General features: G+C 31.5%; 1 pseudogene; it reads left to right on the top strand.

Moving 5' to 3' along the window:
- Positions 1–12,663: 12,663 nt before the first annotated feature.
- On the top strand, positions 12,664–13,496 carry LOC26530457 (NADH-ubiquinone oxidoreductase chain 2-like; annotated as a pseudogene).
- The last annotated feature ends 10,426 nt before the right edge of the window (positions 13,497–23,922 follow it).

The following is a 23,922-nucleotide window of genomic DNA, read 5'->3' as shown; positions in this document are numbered from 1 at the left end:
ATTCGGGTACTAATGTTGTTGTTGTAGAGCCGAGTCTCGGCGCAAGTAGGTAGAAAATTTGAATATCAGCAAGCCACGGCACTCAGATAATAGGGTTACGCGCATCATATATTATGACGTCACAGTTAATAGAATTTTATTTCTTGTGATGTTTAGCATATATTTCTACCTTTATTAGGTACATTTAAATACCTTATTAATGGGGTCTTTTATAGATAATAATTTGTTGACTTATGTAATAATTTTATGTACGAAATGATCGCACATAAAAAGCCTTGGACTGTGACGTCACATGCGCAACAGAACGTTGCAATCTTCTTAAATTCATAGAGTTCCCTTGGCTTGGCAGACACATACAAATATGCAGATTTGAACCAATATGTGTGAGATGAGACACACATAAGCAACTATTTGGCAGGATGCGGCATTGATACTCATTTTAATAAGAATGGTATATAATTTATAAAGAAAACAATTTTTATTGACTGTACTAATAGCTGCACACTAAATACAAAATTATATTTTTTTAGACATTCAATAAAAATGTATATATAAGATGGTTTGTGCTATTTGGTTACATTGCTTATGAATAGTTAAAATACCCTATTTTGAGAAAAGGTGCCTTGCTGGTCGAAAAATGAAAAATTATAAAAATCTGCCGATCTGCTTGCAAGTTGAAAGCGAGTGAAGAAGAAGAAAACATGACTTTGCGAATTATAGGCATAGCAGTGCATAGAAACCACAACAATGAGTTGGATGGGTGCAGAGGCTAAGATCATAGACTGTAGCCTCAAACAAAAAAGGATAGCAAGGACAGAATTTGTGGTATGCTTTTTTCACTGTCGAGTCATTTGCTTTGATTATGGTTGTTGTTGTTGGTTCTAATGGAAAATGTTTTGAAGTTGCCATTGAATTGTGGGCATCGGCAGAAGAAGCTGCAGACAGCTGGGTGTTGTCTTTGCAATTTTTGTTTGCAACCTCGTTTTCGCTCAGGAAGTATTTCTAAAAAGAGCTTTTGATCCCAATGCCGTCTCTTTCTCTTTATTACTCAAAGCATTCAACCAAAGCTGCTTGCACGCCTTTGTCTGAGACAAGAACTTTTCTCTGTCGAAAAACGAAAGTGAAATCAATCTATGTATGCTAAATTCTTATCGTAGTTATTGCACAAGATGTGCCTTGTGTAAATATAATTTAATTCTTATATCTTCCTGTAAAAAAAATCGTTAGTATCTATGGTAATAAATCATTTAAATAAAGCATGCATTTCACAATAAAGCACAAGCACTTTGCGTCGATCGTAAGTTCTAAAATTTTTCGCTCAATGTACTTCGATAACGAAACGACGCAAAGAAGCATCGACCAGCTTTGCTGAAGCACTAACCAAACAACATATAGACTGGTCATCCCATATAAACAGCGCTGTCACAAAAACTATCAGAGGCATCTGGTCCAAAATCGCGAGTAAGGGAGTAAGATATACATATGATGTATTTTGAACCGCTTACTCTACAGGAAAGTGCTTGGCCCACTCTCATCCTTATGATTTGTGCGATAGAACGGCAACGCTGTTAACTTTTATCTCGCTCGCACTTACTCGCAGCTTTCAATGCTCTCTCTATGTTTAGGGATCGTTTCAATGTGTGTGTGTGTGTATTTGTCCGACGAGCAAAACTGCGCACAAATTCAATTTTTCCCAAATGCTGAGGCATTTCTACCCTTTTGAAGGCACGGCTAATATGAAATAGAGAAAGGGTTTGCCACGTCGATGCGAAATTCTTGCATTTTAGCTCACTATCGTTGGTAAGGGTACCCAAGCGTTGGCATGTGTGCATTTAGAATATTTTGGACTCGCTATACACGCATACTTGCATATTTTGTGTATGAATAGAAGCATTTATGCGCTTGTGTGCCTGTTGCTTGCCTGCCTGCCTGTCCCCGATGCAAATTTAACAAGATTTTAGGATTTCTGATTTTGGACCTCTACACACAGACACACACATACAAATGTCTGTGAATGGGCTGATCATGGGCGCAAAAGAAAATACATTATTGGCACGCGTCTGACGCGCGCCCTTCTTTTTAATGATTTTGAATGAAATTTGAGTAAAAGAAAAATCTTTAAAATATTAAAATATACCAAATTAAAAAAAAAGGAGCGATTATATATTTATAGTTTTAATAATTTTGGTGATCAGTCACTTGACCTCCATATGCAGGTGCTTGCCAAAAGTTGACCCACTTGACCCAACGAACTGGTGCAGGTAATAAGGGGTCAACATTCATTCATCAAAATCTAAGGGCGCTCGTCAGACGCGTGCCAATAATGTATTTTCTTTTGCGCCCATGATCAGCCCATTCACAGACATTACATGTACTGTCTCTCCACAAGTTCCTTTGTTTGATTCGGGGTCATTCATGTTTACGTCTAGTGTTGTTCTACAAAGTGCGTTTGCTAAAACGTTCTGCGAACCCTTTTTGTATATTACTTCATAGTCGTATTCCAACAGTCTTTGTTTATATGAATGGAACTTAAAAGTCAAATTTTACATCCATTAACACAAGTAATAACAATATTTCAATTTTAGAAATAGCAGCTTTATTTATTAGACACCAAAAAAGACACCAAACTTATCAAAGACAAAAAACTTAAAATGTATCAATTTCTGTGCTGCCAGATAGCCACAAGTCTAAGCTTCCATCTGACTAATTTGGAGTTGGGTTCCTTTAAACTCATTAACCAGGTTAATGGCTTGTGGTCTGTAAATATCTTAAACTTTTGACCGAATAGGAATAATTTTCTTCTGTATCGGTTAGTGTTCGGCGTGCGAACAAAATTGGCTTATCAGACCCTAAAGGTCCTTGTGATAACACAGCTCATAACGCTACATTGCTAGCATCTGTTGTTAGTATGAATGGTTTCGTAAAGTCGGGGTAAATTAGTAATTGGTCGTTACAAAGCAAGGTTTTACAGTAGTTAGATGTTTCTATAAATTCATCGTTTAAAACAACAATCGTTTTCCCTTTTAATTGTTTAGTCAGGGGTTATATTTGGGAAGTCTTTCATAAACTTCCTGTAATAACCCATTAAACCCAAGAAGCATTTAATTTCTTTTTAAGATTTCGGTAAAGGACATTTTTTTATAGCTTCCATTTTTGACGGGTTTGGTTTAACGCCATCTAGTGTTACAATGTGTCCGAGGTATTCAATTTCTTTTTGTAGAAAGTCAGATTTGTCCATTTAGAAATGTTGTAAAACATTGTTTGTTGAAAAGTTCTCTTTTGGTTTCAATGACCGTTTGATTCACTTATTTTTCTTTTACGATATTGAGTAGAGTTCTTTGAATATCTGTTATCTTTTCGTACAGAATTCCTACTGGGTAACATTGAAGTGAAAGGATGCCTAGGTCTGCCATAAGGCTATGTTCGGTTCTCATGTCCGCGAAGTGGGTAATAAGTTTATTCTTTATTTCGTCCCAGTTCAACTCAGTTCCCGATTGGTATAGTACTTCATGCGCTTTTCCCTGAATCTTGTTTCTGATTGCCCTTAGTATCATTAGTCCGGTTGGAGTTTGGGCTGCCCCTTTTATTAGCATTAATATCTACTCAACTTTTGTAATATATTCCCTTAGTCCTTCCATGTTCCCGTCGTATGTTGGGAAGGTTTTTAAATAAATCGACAATTTTAAAGCTACCTATTATTTTTTACATGTGCAAGTTGGCAGGTTGTGCCGGGGGTATTACCTGAGCCATGTACATGGTTTCGGATGCTTCTTCTTCTCTAATATCTGGGATGCTACTAGTGTGTTTGGCACCTCTTGTAGGAATTATTCTCCTAACCCTTCCTAAGTTAGACATAAACGGTATTATGTTGTAGATATGTAATTATATGCTGTATATGTATGTATATATGTTGCTTATCTTATGTATATAGTTTTAGTCATTGAGTAATAAAGAGAAAGATCTGAACTGACGCTCTGAGCTTTTTTTACCGTTTTAAAAACCACGAGTCGTAGATCGAGTTGGTCCGCAAACGCAAAATCACACCCAATAAAAAAGCTCATTTACCATAGGAAGCAACAACAAATCACTTGCAAAACAACAACAGTGCTCACGAAACCCAATTTGTTCTTCATCCCACAGTGTTCTTTGCGGGTTTCGCTGTCGTTCCTACAAGGCAGCGCGTATAAACAACAACAGCACAATTCGGGTACTAATGTTGTTGTTGTAGAGCCGAGTCTCGGCGCAAGTAGGTAGAAAATTTGAATATCAGCAAGCCACGGCACTCAGATAATAGGGTTACGCGCATCATATATTATGACGTCACAGTTAATAGAATTTTATTTCTTGTGATGTTTAGCATATATTTCTAACTTTATTAGGTACATTTAAATACCTTATTAATGGGGTCTTTTATAGATAATAATTTGTTGACTTATGTAATAATTTTATGTACGAAATGATCGCACATAAAAAGCCTTGGACTGTGACGTCACATGCGCAACAGAACGTTGCAATCTTCTTAAATTCATAGAGTTCCCTTGGCTTGGCAGACACATACAAATATGCAGATTTGAACCAATATGTGTGAGATGAGACACACATAAGCAACTATTTGGCAGGATGCGGCATTGATACTCATTTTAATAAGAATGGTATATAATTTATAAAGAAAACAATTTTTATTGACTGTACTAATAGCTGCACACTTAATACAAAATTATATTTTTTTAGACATTCAATAAAAATGTATATATAAGATGGTTTGTGCTATTTGGTTACATTGCTTATGAATAGTTAAAATACCCTATTTTGAGAAAAGGTGCCTTGCTGGTCGAAAAATGAAAAATTATAAAAATCTGCCGATCTGCTTGCAAGTTGAAAGCGAGTGAAGAAGAAGAAAACATGACTTTGCGAATTATAGGCATAGCAGTGCATAGAAACCACAACAATGAGTTGGATGGGTGCAGAGGCTAAGATCATAGACTGTAGCCTCAAACAAAAAAGGATAGCAAGGACAGAATTTGTGGTATGCTTTTTTCACTGTCGAGTCATTTGCTTTGATTATGGTTGTTGTTGTTGGTTCTAATGGAAAATGTTTTGAAGTTGCCATTGAATTGTGGGCATCGGCAGAAGAAGCTGCAGACAGCTGGGTGTTGTCTTTGCAATTTTTGTTTGCAACCTCGTTTTCGCTCAGGAAGTATTTCTAAAAAGAGCTTTTGATCCCAATGCCGTCTCTTTCTCTTTATTACTCAAAGCATTCAACCAAAGCTGCTTGCACGCCTTTGTCTGAGACAAGAACTTTTCTCTGTCGAAAAACGAAAGTGAAATCAATCTATGTATGCTAAATTCTTATCGTAGTTATTGCACAAGATGTGCCTTGTGTAAATATAATTTAATTCTTATATCTTCCTGTAAAAAAAATCGTTAGTATCTATGGTAATAAATCATTTAAATAAAGCATGCATTTCACAATAAAGCACAAGCACTTTGCGTCGATCGTAAGTTCTAAAATTTTTCGCTCAATGTACTTCGATAACGAAACGACGCAAAGAAGCATCGACCAGCTTTGCTGAAGCACTAACCAAACAACATATAGACTGGTCATCCCATATAAACAGCGCTGTCACAAAAACTATCAGAGGCATCTGGTCCAAAATCGCGAGTAAGGGAGTAAGATATACATATGATGTATTTTGAACCGCTTTCTCTACAGGAAAGTGCTTGGCCCACTCTCATCCTTATGATTTGTGCGATAGAACGGCAACGCTGTTAACTTTTATCTCGCTCGCACTTACTCGCAGCTTTCAATGCTCTCTCTATGTTTAGGGATCGTTTCAATGTGTGTGTGTGTGTATTTGTCCGACGAGCAAAACTGCGCACAAATTCAATTTTTCCCAAATGCTGAGGCATTTCTACCCTTTTGAAGGCACGGCTAATATGAAATAGAGAAAGGGTTTGCCACGTCGATGCGAAATTCTTGCATTTTAGCTCACTATCGTTTGTAAGGGTACCCAAGCGTTGCCATGTGTGCATTTAGAATATTTTGGACTCGCTATACACGCATACTTGCATATTTTGTGTATGAATAGAAGCATTTATGCGCTTGTGTACCTGTTGCTTGCCTGCCTGTCCCCGATGCAAATTTAACAAGATTTTAGGATTTCTGATTTTGGACCTCTACACTTTCTCTATTTCATATTAGCCGTGCCTTCAAAAGGGTAGAAATGCCTCAAAATTTGGGAAAAATTGAATTTGTGCGCAGTTTTGCTCGTCGGACAAATACACACACACACACACACACATTGAAACGATCCCTAAGCATAGAGAAAGCATTGAAAGCTGAGAGTAAGTGCGAGCGAGATAAAAGTTAACAGCGTTGCCGTTCTATCGCACAAATCATATGGATGAGAGTGCGCCAAGCACTTTCCTGTAGAGTAAGCGGTTCAAAAATACATCATATGTATATCTTACTCCCTTACTCGCGAGTTTGGACCAGATGCCACCGATACATTTTGAGTCTACTTCTGGTACTCATGTCTAGTCTATATGTTGTTTGGTTAGTGGCTAAAGGCAGGCTGGCGACTAACTTCGTTGCTCGTGCCAGCATCAGCAAGCCGCTACTTCGGCATTCGTTCGTCTGGTCTTTGGAGAACGAACAACCAGTCGGCAGGCATGCCGTACGAAGCCTCAAAGGCCAGGCTAGAAGTTTTGCGTCGCATTCAAATGTATGGGCGTTACTCATCTTAGTGTTTATATTGTCTCTCCGTCCGTCCGACCGTCCGTATGTATGAACGCAAGGATTTCTGATCCTATAAAAGCTCGAGACTTGAAATTTTCTTTATTTGAGCAAAATCTATATGTATGTAACAGACAGAAGAAAGTATCTCCGACCCCATAAATTATATATATTCTTGATCAGCATCAAGAGCCGAGTCGATCTAGCCATGTCCGTCGGTCTGTCGGACGGACGCCGTATGTATGAACGCAAGGATCTCAGAACCTATAAGAGCTAGAGACATTTGAAGTTTTAGATGTAGGTGCTCCTAGTGCCTGCGCAGAACGAGTTTGTTTCCGTTAATCGATAACTTACTCCGTTTCCAAGCAATCGATAAAACTCGATATCGATATCCTGTTTTGTGGGCAATTTTGGTAAATAACAAGAGCTAGAGTCACCAAACTTGATATATTGCTTCCAAAATAGCTCCCGACTAGAACCTCTTACGTGTTTTTATTTAATGCATTTGTTTTTTTTTCAAAAAGAGGTTGCACTGAACTTGTTTAATAACATTACTGTTTCCTTCATTCTCACTTCACGTTTACATTTTAACCAGACTCACGTTATTGATAATATAATCCTCCACATCTTTCGGGGTTGCGAGTTCCTCAAAGGCTTTTCTTCCCTTGTTATTTTAAAAAAATTGTTTTGAGCCATGGATCTCAATAATTATTTTTATAGCAAGATCTAGGACAAATAATAAATCGAAATAAAATATAAAATACATAATAATATTAAAAGAATCTTGTGTAAAACCACTAACCCTACAATGTATAGACATACCAAATGGCCCTTTTTATCGAAACAAAAAAATCTAAACGAGGCCACCCCAAGGGTCCCTGTGACCATTTTAATGTGCCCAGACATAGAAGGACTGCTGAGATTGGCAGCCGAACGCCGGCCTAAAAAGCCGAACGTTCAGTATGAAGACGCATCTCGCTCAACGCACAACGTCGATGCGGCTGATGCGTTTGCTTAATATATGTATGTATGCCATTTTTAAATCCTTACAGCCCAAAAACATATGTGTGTATACATGTGCCTCGCTCTCTCTCACTGCTTCGCGCACTTGTGTCCACCTCTTTCTCCCCGCATAGCTTACCACAAAACCCCGAAATCTACAAGCATTCATACGTTTGTGTTGTGTGGAGGTGCGTAAAGTAGATCGAAACGAAAGAAAGAAAGGCTACGATTTTGCAAAAATGAAGGGAGCATAGTGAAATCTTTAAATGCCGTGTTTAATCAAAATATCTTGAATGACAAAAAAGTTTTCCATACAACAACTTAGTTTTGGACCGATCATTCCTATGGCAGCTATATGACATAGTGGTCCGATCTTAATAGGATTTTGCCCATATATGAGGAGTATAGTAAAACTAATTAAATGACGAGTTTGGTCAAGATATCTTGAAAACCAAAATGTTTTTTCATACAATTGAATTTTCTACCATTCGTTCTAATGGTGAAATGCTACAATTAACTAACAAACTTACTTACAAACGACTAAACTACACGACAGACACAGAAAAATCCAAGTAAGCTTAAATTTTCACGGAAGTTATCTTATGTGATAAAGGTGTTCCAAAGACGGGGATTGGGAAGTTCCAAAAGTAAGTATGGAAAAATTGCGAAAAGCGTATCTATGTCCAAGTTAATTCAAATGGTGTTTCAATCTTGCGAAAAATTATTCCTCTTTGGTGGAAATGGAGGCCAAAGGTATGGTGGGTAACGTTTCGCGCTCAAATTCATATCCTGGGATCTATATTTGATCATATGAGACATGTTTCACATTCTTCGAAAATTCAAAGCTTTCTCGTTTAAAAGTGCGATTAAAAGATTTTTTTGATGGCGTTGTATTATTTGTCCGATTTGATATAAACCTGTTGTAAGGCTCTATATTAGCACTTAATAAATACGTGTTTCAGTGTTTGAGAAATTACACCAACAATGGGTAATTAGGAAAAAATGTTTGTATGAAACTTTTATTAACCACCCGATGGGCCCCAAACTAATTTTGAAAGATCGTTGTGCAAATTTAGTTGAGGGGTGTCTCACACTTTTTGAAAAATACATCCCTCCTTTGTGGAAATGGAAGTCAAAGATTTAGTTGGTGACGTTCCATTTTCAAATTTATTTCCAAAGATCTATAAGAAAAATCATTAGAGACGTGTCGCGCGTTTGCCGCAGAATTCAAGCGACTTTGCATCAAACTTATTTTCAAAGCTCTATATTTAATAAAGTAAGAGGTTCTAGTAGTGAGGTCCCGACTAGGGGATACCCTGAACCCTCTTTTTCCAACACCAAATAATTTAAAAGAAAAATTTCGTTGGCAGGGTTCGAACTCGCAATTGACCGCATTACTTCCTGTCAACTCGACTCAACAGCCACACCAGCAAAAAAAAAAACAAGTAATAGGTTCTAGTCGGGAGCTCCCAAATAGGGGAAACCCTGAACCCTCTTCTTCCAACATCAAAGGCATATTTATTCTATTTTAGAAGCTATATGTCAAGTGTTGTGACTCTAGCTCTAGCTCCAAAAAACAGGATACCGATATCGATTGCTTGCAAACAGAATAAGTTATCGATTATCGGAAACAATCTGGATCTGCGCAGGCACTAGGAGCACCTACATCTAAAATTTCAAGTCTCTAGCTCTTATAGGTTCTGAGATCCTTGCGTTCATACATACGGACAGACGGACATACGGACGGACGGACAGACGGACAGATAGACAGGCGGACATGGTTAGATCGACTCGGCTATTGATGCTGATCAAAAATATATTTACTTAATGGGGTCGAAGATGTTTCCTTCTGCCTTTTACATATATTTGGATTTGACACAAATACAATGTACCCTTATTTCCATTTTTAATGGGTTCAGGGTATAAAAATAATTCTTTCCCCGGTAGGGCTCGAACTCGCGACAGACCGCACCACTGGCTATGCCTCTACTCAGCAGCCACGGCAATAATTAAGTACTTTTGATATAAAGGAACTTAAATAGCATTATAGAAAAAAGTCGCAATTACCATGTTGTTAGAATGCGATAGAATGCGAAACGATATCGATTTTTATAGATTGCTGGGAAGCGGAGTAAGTTATCGACGATTGGAAACTCGATCTGCGCATGGAGTAGGAGGACCTACAGCTAAAAGTTCACGCCTCTAGTCTTTTAGGCTTATATAGGTTAAAGATCATACTTACCGACGGACGGACAGACGGACAGACAGAAGGACCTGGGTAGGTCAACTCGGCTGCTTATACTGTTTTACCCATTTTCAATGGGTATATTTTTGAATCTATAGATTTACGAATAATACTAACTGAGTAAAGTAAACCTATAACCGATTTAATGGAAGTAGCATATGCCAATGTTTTATTATATCGTAATTTTTTACATTTTGTAGTAAAATACCTCAATACAGCATGTTAAAAATGTACCCTGTTCCCTGCTCAATACAATGGTACAATACTAAATATCGTTTATAGCAACAATGTTGCAGACTGTGGTTATAAAATACTGCCAATTGGAAACTGCACCGCTACGCTCACGTCCACATTTTGCAGGCACTTACCTTGCACGACATGCGCGCAACAACCGCATTCCGGCGGCACTGCGCTTTGCAGCACTAGTAACAGTCACCTCGATCCACTGATAGTAGTTGACGACGGGATCCTAATAAAAAACGAGGTAGCCGCCAAAGTAAAAATCGGCAGCAGTACGAAGGCAACTGTTTATGGCACATTCCTGCTAACATTCGACGATGAAGATGAATTAAATGGGCCTCTGTTCAAGAATATGAGAAGTATAGTCAGAAGACACCCAGGCTCTTCAACATCGACACCTCTGAATATCACTGGGCATCAGGAAATTTTTTGAAAACTTGCGATACATTGGCTACATAGAACGGAATTTGACAAGAAGGCCTGCAATGTTCAGCGCATACATAATTTTCACCTTATTTACTCGGTTCCTTCTCTGGAAGATGTACCACAAAAAAGCTGGAAAAAGGAATCATTCCTAAAAATTGTCTTCGACTGCTTGAGGAAGTCCCAGGACGGCTCTCAACTTAGTAGGGGAGGATTTAACACATCCGACCAATCACAGGTAAATGGCCATGCGATCATGCAACCTAAAAACAAATATGAATGGTCACTAGTCTGACCGTATGCCATAATGCGACTACAACAACATAGCCGCGCGTCAGCAACAATGTTGCCCTCATCGTACCTATGCCCTGGCTGTCCGAAATACGGATTGGACAAAGTGTTACATTAGCGAATATAGGACATAAGGCTAGCCTCAGTTTAAGAGTATTATTATACCCTGAACCCATTAAAAATGGGAAGAATGGTATTATGTATCTGTGCAAATGTATGTAGCAGGCAGAAGGAGTATATATATTCCTTATCAGCATCAATAGCCGCGTCGATCTAGCCATGTCCGTTAGCCTGTCTGTCCGTTTATATGAAAGCAAGGATATCAGAACCTTTTATAGCTAGAGACTTGAAATGTTTGGTGTAGGTCGTCCTAGTGCCTGCGCAGATCGAGTTTTTTTTTTCGATACTCGATAACTTACTCCGTTTCAAAGCAATCGATAAAAATCGATATTGACATCCTGTTTTTGAACTGATTGGGTAAATAATAACAGCTATCGCCACCTCTCCGTTAACACCCCATAGCTACAATTAAATTTGATAACCCAACTTATATTGCATACCAATTCCACAATTTTAATGCCGCTAATTTTATGAGAATTCTCAAATAGTCGATGATTTAGATTAAGATTAATATAGGTTAAGAAAAAACCAAAGTTATATGTAACTGATCGAGTTTGTTTTCGATAATCTATAAATTACTCTCCTATTTTTTGAGAATATTGGGTAAAAAATAAAAGCTAGAGTCACCAATCATGATAGTTGCTTCGAGAATATTATATATATGTGAAGAACCTTTCATTCCATTCCTATCGCCACCTTCCCACTACCGAGCAGGAGCTATTAATCAATTTAATAACCCAACCAACCAATTTAAGCCACAATTTAAATACAATTGACTTTGTGAGATCACACAAAAATTCTATGCTACAGTAAGTTATACTGTAGAAAATTTCATTATGATCGGTTAGGAAAAAACCAGAATTATATATAACTGCGCAATTGGATGGGCAGATGGCGAAAACATCAATGCAACAACTGCATTTGGTGTTGGAATAAAGCCTTTATCGGGGTTTCAGTAATTGTTAAAGGGGCGTTATTATGTTTTCTGGTTTTCGATTTTTGGCATTTTTGGCATTTCTGGATGTACTCTGTTATATTATTAGTCATACCTTTCCAGTAATAGCGTATTTTGACCTTGGCCAAGGTTTTTGTGATGGCTGTGTGACCTTCTTGTACTGGATCGTCATGTAGCGTAGACTATACATATAGCTTCATTCTTTTTATACCCTGAACCCATTACAAATGGGTATAAGGGTCTGTTGTATTTGTGCAAAATCCAAATGTATGTAACAGGCAGAAGGAACCACCACCGAACCCATAAAGTATAAATATTCTTGATCAGCACCAATAGCCGAGTCGATCTAGCCATGTCCGTCTGTCTGTCTGTCTGTCTGTCCGTCCGTCTATCCGTCCGACCGTCCGTCCGTATGTATGAACACAAGGATCTCAGAACCTATAAGAGCTAGAGACTTGAAATTTTAGATGTAGGTGCTCCTAGTTCCCGCGCAGATCGAGTTTGTTTCCGATAATCGATAACTTACTCCGTTTTCAATAAAAAAAAATCAAAATCGATATCCCGTTTTTTGGGCAATTTTTGTAAATAATAAGAGAGATAGAGTCACCAAACTTGACATATAGCTTCTAAAATATAATATATATGCATTTGATGTTGAAAGAAGAGGGTTCAGGGTATCCCCTAGTCGGGAGCTTAACAGAAGCTTCTTTAAAATATTTTCTAACCCAAGCTTTAGCTTCAACTGTTTTATTATTTTCAGTAATTTTATTAATGTTAAGCAATAGAATAACAATTGAAATTAAAAACTCCTTTACTTCAATAATTATTTTATCAACTTTATTGCTAAAAAGAGGAGCAGCTCCTTTTCATTTTTGATTCCCTAATTTTATAGAAGGATTAACTTGAATAAATGCTCTTCTTTTGATAACATGGCAAAAAATTGCTCCTTTAATATTAATTTCTTATTTAAATTTAAAAAATTTATTACTTATTAGAGTAGTTCTTTCAGTAATTATTGGAGCAATTGGAGGTTTAAACCAAACTTCTCTACGAAAACTTATAGCTTTTTCTTCTATTAATCATTTAGGTTGAATACTAAGAGCATTAATAATTAATGAATCAATTTGAATAATATATTTTAGGTGGATTACCTCCATTTTTAGGATTTTTGCCAAAATGAGTTGTAATTCAACAATTAACTTTTTGTAACCGATATTTTCAATTAATAATTTTATTAATATCAACTTTAATCACATTATTTTTTTATTTACGAATTTGTTACTCAGCATTTATGTTAATTTATTACGAAAATAACTGAGTTATTACCACCCAAATCAATAATTTTTGTATAAAATTATACTTGATTTGTACATTTCTATCAATTTTTGGGTTATTTATAATTTCAATATTTTATTCTATATTTTAGGTTAAAGGCTTTAAGTTAAATGAAACTCATAGCCTTCAAAGCTGTAAATATAGGAAATCCTTTAAGCCTTAGTAATTAATTACTCCTTCAAAATTGCAGTTTGATGTCAATATTGACTATAAGACCAATTTATAATTTTACTAATCAATTGATTAAGAAGAAAATTTCTTATAAATAGATTTACAATCTATCGCCTAACTTCGGCCACTTAATCGCGACAATGATTATTTTCAACAAATCATAAAGATAATGGAACATTATATTTTATTTTCGGTGCTTGAGCAGGAATAGTCGGAACATTTTTAGGAATTTTAATCCGAGCTGAACTAGGACATCCTGGAGCTTTAATTGGTGATGATCAAATTTATAATGTAATTGTTACAGCTCATGCTTTTATTGATTTTTTTTATTGTTATGCCAATTATAATTGGGGGATTTGATAATTGACTTGTACCTTTAATATTAGGAGCCCCTGATATAGCTTTCCCTCGAATAAATAATATAAGATTTTGACTTTTACCCCCACTTTATCATTATTATTAGTTTGAAGAATAGTTGAAAACGTAGCTGGGACAGGACGAACAGTTTATCCCCCATTATCAGCAGGAATTACTCATGGAAGAGCTTCTGTAGATTTAGCTATTTTCTCTTTATATTTAGCAGGAATTTCCTCAATTTTAGGAGCTGTAAATTTTATTACAACAGCAATTAATATACGATCTTCAGGAATTACTTTAGACCGTATACCTTTATTTGTTTGATCTGTTGTAATTACAGCTCTTTTACTTCTTTTATCTCTTCCTGTTTTAGCAGGAGCTATTACTATATTATTAACAGACCGAAATGTTAATACTTCATTTTTTGACCCTGCTGGTGGCGGAGATCCAATTCTATACCAACATTTATTTTGATTTTGTGGTCACCCAGAAGTTTATATTCTAATTTTACAAATTTGGAATAATTTCTCATATTATTAGTCAAGAATCAGGTAAAAAGGAAACTTTTGGATCTTTAGGAATAATTTACGCAATATTAGCCATTGGATTATTAGGATTTATTGTATGAGCTCACCATATATTCACAGTTGGAATAGACGTAGATACACGAGCTTATTTTACATCAGCAACTATAATTATTGCTGTACCTACAGGTATTACAATTTTTAGTTGACTTGCTACACTTCATGGAACACAGCTTTCCTATTCACCAGTCATTTTATGAGCTTTAGGATTTGTAGTTTTATTCACAGTTGGAGGATTAACCGGAGTTGTTTTAGCAAATTCATCTGTAGACATTATTCTACATGACACATATTATGTAGTTGCTCATTTTCATTATGTAATGTCAATAGGAGCAGTATTTGCAATTATAGCTGGATTTGTACATTGATACCCTTTATTTACAGGATTAACTATAAATAATAAATGATTAAAAAGTCAATTTATTATTATATTTATTGGAGTAAATTTAACATTTTTCCATCAACATTTCTTAGGTTAAGCAGGAACACCTCGTCGTTATTCTGATTACCCAGATGCTTACACTACATGAAACGTAATTTCAACTATTGGATCATCAATTTCTTTATGGGGATTTTATTTTTTTTTTTATTATTTGAGAAAGTTTAGTATCCCAACGTCAAGTTATTTACCCAATTCAACTAAATTCTTCAATTGAATGATACCAAAACACCCCACCTGCTGAACATAGCTATTCTGAACTACCTTTATTAACAAATTAATTTCTAATATGGCAGATTAGTGCAATGGATTTAAGCTCCATATATAAAGAATTTTTACTTTTATTAGAAAATAAATGTCAACATGAGCTAATTTAGGTCTTCAAGATAGAGCTTCTCCTAATAGAACAATTAATTTTTTTTCATGATCATGCATTACTGATTTTAGTAATAATTACTGTTTTAGTAGGGTATTTAATATTTATATTATTCTTTAATAATTATATTAATCGTTTTCTTGAACAATAATAATTATTTGAACAATTTTACCTGCTATTATTTTATTATTTATTGCATTCCCATCTTTACGTTTATTATATTTATTAGACGAAATTAATGAACCTTCAGTAACTTTAAAAAGAATTGGTCATCAATGAAGTTACGAATATTCAGATTTCAATAATGTTGAATTTGATTCATATATAATTCCTACAAATGAAATTTCAAATGATGGGTTTCGTTTACTAGATGTAGATAACCGAATTGTTTTAACAATAAAGTCTCAAATTCGAATTTTAGTGACAGCAACTGATGTAATTCATTCATGAACAATCCCGGCTTTAGGAGTAAAAGTTGATGGAACCCCACGACGATTAAGCCAAACTAATTTTTTCATTAACCGCCCAGGATTATTTTACGGCCAATGTTCAGAAATTTCTGGAGCTAACCATAGTTTTATGCCAATTGTAATTGAAAGAGTTCCTGTAAATTATTTTATTAAATGAATTTCTTACAATGTAAATTCTTCATTAGATGACTGAAAGCAAGTACTGGTCTCTTAAACCATTTATAGTAAATTAGCACTTACTTCTAATGAATTAAAAAATTAGTTAAAACTATAACATTAGTATGTCAAACTAAAATTATTAAATTATCAATATTTTTTAATTTCACATATAGCCCCAATTAAATGATTATCTTTATTTTTTATTTTTTCTATTACTTTTATCTTATTTTGTTCAATAAATTATTATGCTTATATACCTTCTTCCCCTAAATCAAATGAATTAAAAAATATTAATTTAAATTCAATAAATTGAAAATGATAACAAATATATTTTCTGTATTCGACCCATCAGCAATTTTCGGCTTATCAATAAATTGAATAAGAACATTTTTAGGTATTTTAATAATTTCTTCTATTTATTAGTTAATACCTTCTCGTTATAATATTTTTTGAAATACAATTTTATCAACTTTACATAAAGAATTTAAAACTCTTTTAGGACTTTCAGGTCATAATGGTTCAACATTTATTTTTATTTCTTTATTTTCTCTTATTCTTTTTAATAATTTTATAGGTTTATTTCCTTATATTTTTTCAAGAACAAGTCATTTAACATTAACCCTTTCATTAGCTTTACCTTTATGATTATCTTTTATAATTTATGGATGAATTAATCACACTCAACATATATTTGCCCACCTTGTACCTCAAGGAACTCCAGCAGTTCTTATACCTTTTATAGTTTGCATTGAAACAATTAGAAATGTAATTCGACCAGGAACTTTAGCAGTTCGATTAACTGCTAATATAATTGCAGGTCATTTATTATTAACTTTATTAGGAAACACAGGACCCTCTATATCTTATATACTAGTGACTTTTTTATTAATAGCTCAAATTGCTTTATTAGTTCTTGAATCTGCTGTAGCTATAATTCAATCTTATGTATTTGCTGTTTTAAGAACACTTTATTCTAGAGAAGTTAATTAATTTACTTTATTTAATATATACAAATATATAAATAAACATATATTAATAATATAAATGTCATTTCATTTAATTGATTACAGACCATGACCATTAACAGGAGCAATTGGTGCTATAACTACTGTTTTAGGAATAATTAAATGATTTCATCAATATGATACATCATTATTTTTTTTAGGAAATATTATTACTATTTTAACTGCTTATCAATGATGACGAGATGTTTCTCGAGAAGGAACTTATCAAGGAGTACATACTTACCCAGTAACTATTGGTTTACGATGAGGTATAATTTTATTTATTTTATCAGAAGTATTATTTTTTGTAAGTTTTTTTTGAGCATTTTTTCACAGAAGTTTATCCCCAGCAATTGAATTAGGAGCATCATGACCACCTGCTGGAATTATTTCTTTTAATCCTTTTCAAATTCCTCTTTTAAATACTGCAATTTTATTAACATCAGGAGTTACTGTAACATGAGCCCATCATAGACTAATAGAAGGAAATCATTCACAAACTACTCAAGGATTATTTTTTACTGTTCTTTAAGGAATTTACTTTACAATACTACAAGCTTATGAATATATTGAAGCTCCATTTACAATCGCAGATTCAGTTTATGGTTCAACATTTTTTATGGGAATTCATGTTCTTATTGGAACAACATTTATTGTTTACCAAGACATTTAAATAATCACTTTTCTAAAGCCCATCATTTTGGACTTGAAGCAGCAGCATGATATTGACATTTTGTTGACGTAGTTTGATTATTTTTATACATCACAATCTATTGATGAGGCGGTTAATAAATTTATTATATCCATATAGTATAAAAGTATATATAACTTCCAATCATAAGGTCTATTATTAATAATATTGATAATTTTTTCAATTCTTTTTATCGCCACAGAAATTATAATAATTTCTTTTATTGTTATAATTTTAGCTTCAATTTTATCTAAAAAAAACTTTAGTTGATCGAGAAAAAAGATCTCCTTTTGAATGTGGATTTGACCCTAAATCATCTTCTCGATTACCATTTTCTTTACGACTATTTTTAATTACAATTATTTTTTTAATTTTTGATGTTGAAATTGCTTTAATTCTCCCCATAATTATTATTTTTTAATTTTCAAACTTAATAATTTGATCAACAACTTCAATAATTTTTATTTTTATTTTATTAATTGGGCTATACCATGAATGAAATCAAGGTATATTAAACTGATCTTCTTAATAAATAATAGGGTTGTAGTTAATTATTACATTTGATTTGCAGTTAAAAAGTATTGATATTTCAATCTACCTTATAACAATTTTTGAATATGAAGCGATTTATTGCATTTAGTTTCGACCTAATTTTAGGTAATTTTACCCTTATTCTTTAATTGAAGCCAAATTAGAGGCTTATCACTGTTAATGATAGAATTGAGCTTTTACTCCAATTAAGGAAGTATGGTGATCAAGTAAAAGCTGCTAACTTTTTTCTTTTAATTGTTAAATTCCATTTATACTTCTATTTATATAGTTTAAAATAAAACTTTACATTTTCATTGTAAAAATAAAATTTTATTATTTTTATAAATTACTAAAATAAATTCACTATATTTAAAGATTAAATAATCTCCCCAACATCTTCAGTGTTGTACTCTAAATATAAGTTATTTAAATATAAAAATAATAAAAAATTTACTAAAATTAAAATTCAAAATACAAATAATATTAAATAAATTTTTAAATCATTATTATGAATTAAAAACAAAGTTTGAGAATAATTTAATAATTTTTGATATAAATGTTGACCTCCAAAATATTCTGATCAACCCTGATCAAAGCTTTTACTAACAATTTGACCATAATTTAAAGGATAAAAAATAACTCCGTAAGTTCTAATGTAAGGTATAAACCACATTGAACGTATAAAATTTGTTAAATTATATAAAACTATTGATTTATTAATTGTATATAAATTTCTTACTGAAATTAAATAACCAAATAAACCACCAAAAATACAAACAAATAAAGTTAATAATTTTAAAAAATAAGGTAAACAAATTATATAAGGTACAGGAAAAATTAATCAATTTAACATTCTACATCCAATAATTCTTATAACCAATAAACCTATTATTCCTCGTAGTATAACTCAACCTTCATCATTTAATACATTTAAACTTCTACAATTTAAATCTCCTGTTATCGAATAATAGACTTACCGAAATGAATAACAAACAGTTAATCCAGTTGAAAAAAAATATAAATATAAAAAAGAAAATATATTAATATTTGTAATTATAACAATTTCTAAAATTATATCTTTTGAATAAAATCCAGCTAAAAAAGGTATCCCACACAAAGCTAAATTTGATACATTAAAACAAGCTGAAGTTAAAGGCATATGAATTCTTAACCCTCCCATCAAACGAATATCCTGAGAATTATTTATATTATGAATAATTGCTCCCGCGCATATAGATAATAAAGCTTTAAATAAAGCATGAGTTAATAAATGAAATATAGCTAATTTATAAAAACCTATTGATAAAATTCTTCTTATTAACCCTAGTTGACTTAAAGTAGATAAAGCAATAATTTTTTTTTAAATCAAATTCAAAATTAGCTCCTAAACCTGCTATAAATATAGTTAAACCTGACAATAAAAGTAAAAACTGTCCTATTCATGAATTTCTTAATAAAATATTAAATCGAATTAATAAATACACCCCTGCAGTTACCAATGTCGACGAATGGACTCAAGCAGATACAGGAGTCGGTGCAGCTATTGCAGCAGGCAATCAAGAAGAAAACGGGATTTGTGCACTTTTAGTTATAGCAGCCAATATAACTAAAGATCCAATTAATATTATTTCAAATTCATTTTGCATAATTTCTAAATAAAAAACATAATTTCATCTTCCATAATTTAATATTCATGCAATAGCCAACAATAAAGCTACATCTCCAATTCGATTTGCTAACGCTGTTAATATACCAGCGTTATAAGATTTAATATTTTGAAAATAAATAACTAAACAATATGAAACTAATCCTAATCCATCTCATCTTAATAAAATTCTTACTAAATGAGGTCTAATAATTAATAGTATTATAGACAAAACAAATATTAAGACTAATATAATAAATCGATTAATATTAACATCTCCTCTTATATACTCTTTTCTATAAAAAATGACTAAAGAAGAAATTATTAATACAAAAGACATAAATAATAAACTTATTCAATCGAATAAAAAAGTTATAGTAATTGATATAGAATTTAAAGAAACTACTTCTCATTCAATAAAATATACTAAATTATTTAATAGAAATAAAGTCTACAAAAAAAACATGTTATTCTAATAGAAATTAAATTTAAAAATCTAATTCTACAAATTGACAAATATTTCACGGTCTAAAATGAATTACTCATATCACTAACACCACAAATTAGTATTTTTTTTAACTATTTAAATATAATCACAATAAACATATATCTCTTTTTATAATTAATATATTTAAAGGTAATCAATGTAACAATATTAATAAATATTCACGAATTTTACCTCTTCTAAAAGAATAAACCCCAGAAAAAATTTTTCCATGTTGACTAAATGAATACAAATATAAAGTATAAGCAGCTCTAACAAAAAGATAACAAAGAAAGTATAATTATAGAAACTCAAGACCCAGAAACAATTCTATTTAATAAAGAAATTTCACCTAATAAATTTAATGTAGGAGGAGCTGCTATATTTGCTGATCTTAATAAAAATCATCATAAAGCTATAGCAGGTATAAAATTTAAAAGTCCTTTATTAATTAATAAACTTCGTCTCCCTAATCGTTCATAACATACATTAGCTAAACAAAATAATCCTAAAGAACAAAGTCCATTATCAATTATTAATCTATAAGATCCACATAAACCTCAGTAAGATATAGTTAAAAGTCCTGCTAAAACAATCCCTATATGAGCTACTGAAGAATAAGCAATTAAAGCCTTTAAATCAGTTTGACGTAAACATACAAATCTAACTAAAACTCCTCCAACTAATCTAATTCTAATTCAAATAAATCTATATTTTAAATTTATTATCTGTAAAATTGATAAAACTCGTAATATTCCGTAACCCCCTAATTTTAATATAATTCCAGCTAAAATTATAGAACCAGACACAGGAGCGTCAACATGAGCTTTAGGTAACCACAAATGAACTAAAAATATTGGCATTTTTACTAAAAAAGCACATACTAAACAAAAATGCAATATATCATAATTAAATATAAAATTATTTATTAAATACAAATTTATTGTTCCTATTTTATTTATTAAATAAAAAATACCAATTAATATAGGTAAAGAAACTAATTAGGTATAAAATAATAAATAAATACCAGCTTGTGATCGTCCAGGTGATACCCCCAACCTAAAATTAAAAATAAAGTTGGAATTAAACTTCTTTCAAAAAATAAATAAAATATAAATTAACTCATTCTTCTAAATGTTAAAACAATTAATAATAATAATATAACAACATTTAATAAAAATAAATTCTTATAATTATTATATTTATAAACTCTTTCTCTTGCTATTAATATTAATAAAAAAATTTATAAACTCAGTAAAACTAACCCATAAGAAAGTATATCACACCCTAAAAAATAAGAAATATTTATTCAATAATTTATAAAATTATTTATTAATAGAAATAAAAAACTAATAACAAATAATAAAACCTGTACCATTCAAAATATATTATTAATAAAAGAAAGAGGTAATAAAAATACTAAAAAAAAAATTAATTTTAACATTATATAATTCTAAAAGATTGAATCTAATCATTCCCATGTGTTCGAACTATTGATACTAAAATAGATAAACCCAAAGCACCTTCACAAACTCTAAAAGTTAAAAATATTATACTAAAATAACTTTCATAATTTACTATATATAAATAAATAAATAATATAAAAAATAAAATTAAAACAATAAATTCAAGACTTAAAAGTATTGATAACAAATGTTTTCGATTAGAAACAAAACAAAATAACCCACAAATAAATAAAATTATTGGTAAACTTCAGTACTAAATTATAATCATTAGTTTTAATAGTTTAATAAAAACATTGGTCTTGTAAATCAAAAATAAGATAAAAAAAGAATTTCTTTTTCATTAATCCCCAAAATTAATATTTTATATAAACTACCTCTTAAAATTCTTCAAATAATTTTGTATTCTTTAATTTTCTTAACTTTAATTATTTTTATAAATATAATTCACCCATTAGCTATAGGATTAACACTTTTAATTCAAACAATTTTAATTTCTTTAATTACAGGACTTATAACAAAAACATTTTGATTCTCATATATTTTATTTTTAATTTTTCTAGGAGGTATATTAGTTTTATTTATTTACGTCACATCCTTAGCTTCTAATGAAATATTTAATCTATTAATTAAATTAACTATAATTTCAATTTCTTTATTTTTTATATCTTTAATTTTAATTATTTTTATCGACAAAAATTCAATTAGATTTTTTTTATTAAATAACGAAATAGAATCAATTTCATCAAATTATTCTTATTTTATAGAAAATTTATTATCATTAAATAAACTTTATAACTTCCCTACTAACTTAATTACAATTCTTTTAATAAATTATTTATTAATTACCTTGATTGTCATTGTAAAAATTACTAAAATATTCAAAGGACCATTACGAATTATAAATTAATGAACAAACCTTTACGAACCTCCCTGATCTTCCTGCACCTATTAATATTTCAAGATGATGAAATTTTGGATCTTTACTAGGATTATGTTTAATTATCCAAATTTGAACTGGATTGTTTTTAGCTATACATTACACCGCAGATGTAAATTTAGATTTTAACAGAGTTAATCATATCTGCCGTGATGTAAATAATGGATGATTGTTACAAACAATACACGCTAACGGTGCTTCTCTTTTCTTTATTTGTATTTATTTACATGTAGGACGAGGAATTTATTACGGATCTTATTTATTTACTCCTACGTGAATAATTGGAGTAATTATTTTATTTTTAGTAATAGGAACTGCTTTTATAGGTTATGTATTACCATGAGGACAAATATCTTTTTGAGGAGCAACAGTTATTACAAATTTATTATCAGCAGTACCTTATCTTGGGATTGATCTTGTACAATGAGTTTGAGGAGGATTTGCTGTTGATAACGCAACTTTAACTCGATTTTTTACATTCCACTTTATTTTACCTTTTATTGTACTAGCAATAACTTTAATTCATTTATTATTCCTACATCAAACAGGATCAAATAACCCAATCGGATTAAATTTAAATAGAGATAAAATTCCATTTCATCCATATTTTACTTACAAAGACATTGTAGGATTTATTATTATAAATTTTTTTTACTAATTTCTTAAATTTTAATTAACCCAAATTTATTGGGAGACCCACATAATTTTATCCCAGCTAACCCATTAGTAACACCAGCCCACATTCAACCAGAATGATATTTTTTATTACGCAATTCTTCGATCTATTCCTAATAAATTAGGAGGAGTAATTGCTTTAGTTCTTTCAATTGCAATTTTAATAATTCTTCCATTTTATAACTTAAGAAAATTCCGAGGTATTCAATTTTACCCAATTAATCAAATTTTATTTTGAATTATAGTAGTAACAGTAATTTTATTAACTTGAATTGGAGCTCGACCTGTAGAAGAACCTTATGTTTTAATTGGACAAATTTTAACTGTTGTTTATTTTTTATATTATATTATTAACCCTTTAGTAAATAAATGATGAGATAATCATCTAAATTAGTTAATGAGCTTGAATAAGCATATGTTTTCAAAACATAAGATAGAAATTTTACTTTCTATTAACTTAATAAATTACTAATTTTAATTCATAATAATAAAGAAAACAATAAAATTTTTAACCCAATAAAAAATATTAAATAATTTAATGAAAAAGATAAAAAACACTTTCAAATATATTAATTTATCATAACGA

Source organism: Drosophila virilis, chromosome 5 (genome assembly GCF_030788295.1).
Source record: "Drosophila virilis strain 15010-1051.87 chromosome 5, Dvir_AGI_RSII-ME, whole genome shotgun sequence".
In the NCBI taxonomy this organism is placed as follows: Eukaryota; Metazoa; Arthropoda; class Insecta; order Diptera; family Drosophilidae; genus Drosophila; species Drosophila virilis.
The sequence above is the reverse complement of the archived record's forward strand: the minus strand, read 5'-3'. Positions and strand labels throughout refer to the sequence as shown.